Source organism: Lygodium microphyllum, chromosome 13 (assembly GCF_053477565.2).
Source record: "Lygodium microphyllum isolate KBCC chromosome 13, Lygodium_microphyllum_v1.1.10, whole genome shotgun sequence".
Classification (NCBI taxonomy): domain Eukaryota; kingdom Viridiplantae; phylum Streptophyta; class Polypodiopsida; order Schizaeales; family Lygodiaceae; genus Lygodium; species Lygodium microphyllum.
In genome coordinates, this window is record NC_141147.1 from 123,493,553 (window position 1) to 123,496,414 (window position 2,862).

The window sequence follows — 2,862 nt, forward strand, 5'->3', positions numbered from 1 at the left end:
TGGAGTAGTGCATTCCAAAAACGCTCTGTGTACTGAGGAATAGGCTCACGATCCCGTTGCTGAAGAAGATCCCATTGCTTAATGGCTTTCTCATGAAATTGAGGAGGAAGGAAATTCTGCATGAACTTCTTCTTGAAATTCTCCTAGGTAGCGGGACAATCTATACTCTTGCGTACAACAGTCCACCAAAGAGATGCTCTGTCCACTAAATGATTAGTGACACACTTGATTTTATCTTTTTCTGCATAGGTTTCCTCATGAAAGTAGTCGTCAAACTGACTAATGAATGCAAGAACAGTTTTTCCTTCTCGTATGCCATTGAAAGTACGGAATTTGAAACTTTTTTTACTTATCTTTGATTCCTTGCGGATGGTTTGAGCTTCGAAAGTTGCGTCGATGGTACGTCGGATAAGGTCTTCGGATTGAGGTTCTTCTTTGTCGGTAGACGATCTTTGTAAATTTGCCAATTGAACTTGCAATGCTTGCCTAGCCCGTCGTTCTTCATCCAATTGCATCATGATTAAATCCAGCTTTTGCTCCATCATAGGTTCAGGTAGGTCGTCTTCAGCCAGTTCCATCATCCTGCAAAACTCAAAAGACCTTTCTCACTCAAAATCAAGTTAGCGGGATGAGTGTAGCTCAAGTTCGGGAATACAAGGCTTATGTATTTTTGGGTGTGGCTTTCACAATCTTCGGAAAATCTGTGTTTTATCCTTCTTCGTATGCTGAAAATGCTTCAGCAAACCTACGTATGGGTAGAGTACCTTCCAATGAATAACTTTGCAGTTCAGAGTTTCTACGCAGGAACAGCCCTTCTATGAGTTTTGGACAGAAGTCAGTTTTGACTCCAGTTGGCTTGTCTGACTTACAAAGTTGCAGACTTATGTGACTTGCAGAGTTCCAGACTTGCAGAACTTGCTTGCTTTGTCGGACTTGCGGAACTTTGACTTGTTAGAACTTGCTGAACTTGACTGGTTGTGTGTGACTTGAAGTTTGTAATGACTTGATTGATTAAGGAGCTTAAGTGATTAAGCTTGGGGCTTAATGGACAGCCAACGGCGAAATTCGTGGGGGGGGGGGGGGGGGCGTTTTTCAAGGCGGCGAAATTTGCGCTGATGTCTTCTGGGGCGCCACGAAAATTCGAGAGGTTTAAGCTCTTTAAAGCTTAAGTTAAGCTTCTCAAGCTTTAAAGCTTGATTACCTTATAAACTTTTGGGATTAAGAGAGAGCTTATCTCTGTGTAACCATGACTTGATGAAGAAGATGTAGGAGCGGTCCTCCGCCTTTGCAGACCGGTCCTTCGCGATCCGATGATGGAAACAGGGGTTCTTGATCGCCAGAAATATGCTTGTATCGATCGTTCGCGACGAGATTGACCGTAGAGCCTGATCGTTCCAAGAGCTCCGCCTTCGCACGAGATGGGTAGCGATTGGAAGCTCTTGATCTCAGCTTCGCTCTGATACCACTGGTGCGCAAATCGGATGCTGTACGCTTGTGTAGTGAATGTCGGAAGGTCCCCAAGAACAATAGAACTCTACCTTTTTGCACAAATTACAAGGTAAAAAGCATGAACGACAAGAGCAAGAGACCAATTGGGTGCAATCTCCCCCCATGCCTTGTGTGAGCGCTCCACAAAGCATGTATTTTATGTATTATTCATCTTCAAGCTCAAATAATAGCCCAAATTACAAAATAGCAAGCTTTTAGCTTTTGAGTTTGCTTTAGCACAAAATAGGAATAAAGCTAACGGATGGTGCCCAAAGAGTCTGGCACGCCCAATACAATGTCCAAATAGAAATAACATAATCGTGCGCCCATGCGCATACAAAATAATAATAAATATCCGACGCCTTAATAAATAGGCGTGACAAAATATAGGCGCCATGCCTAAGGTATGCACCCATCAAAATATAATCCATAAATCGAATACTCGCTATCCTCCAATGCTTTCCTCCGCCACTGCTGCTATCTCTACACATCAACTGAAGCAGTCACAATCATTAGTAAAATAATACAATTAAACCAACAAAAGTGAATACCTAGCAGTCTTCAGCTACATAAATAAATCAACTGGTTAGAAACAAATCCTAATCTTAATTTATTACGAGTGCACACTCTAAACTCATAAACGTTTATTAATTTAATATGCATTTTGCGGAATCACCCGCTATGGAATCACCCATGTACACACTAAATTAATGAAACGCCCGAAAAGGACAGGCGTCCCCATCAACTTCTCGCACAAAGAATCCACTTTGTGTATGAGCCCCAGTCATCAAAGTTTACGGAATCCACCGTAAAACCTCACGGAATCCATCGTGGCACGGAATCCACCGTGAAATATGCCTCCTGGCATCACCATAGGCCTAAATGCCTTAGTTAATTGACTTGAAGGCTGAGTATCACTTTGAAGGCCTAAGCAGTTGAATACTAAAATCGTAGGGCCTAAAGTTCTAATTCACACCCTTGTCAACTATTCAAAATAACTTTACTAGAGATCCTTACTCTTGTTAAAGACACAGATCTTGAGCAATGATTTAGCTATGGTGGTTGGAACTCATAGACTAGAAGCATGATGACTGAGAGTATTACTCAAGTGAATTAGGTTCCAAGATAGATTAGCTTGGACTCATAAACACAATCTTGAGTAGATAGAGACATAGACTAAAAGGACAAAGTACAATAGCATTGTATTCAAATGATTGTCAAGTGCACTCTTTTATAATTGTAGGACGGTACCACTTTTCCTCACTATGCCTATGGGATATAAGATAGCTCTTCTAGGCTATTCCATGTTCCTTGCCTTACTGCTTGTACACTACCTTGAATGGACAAGGTAGTGCACAAATAGAAAGTAGCATT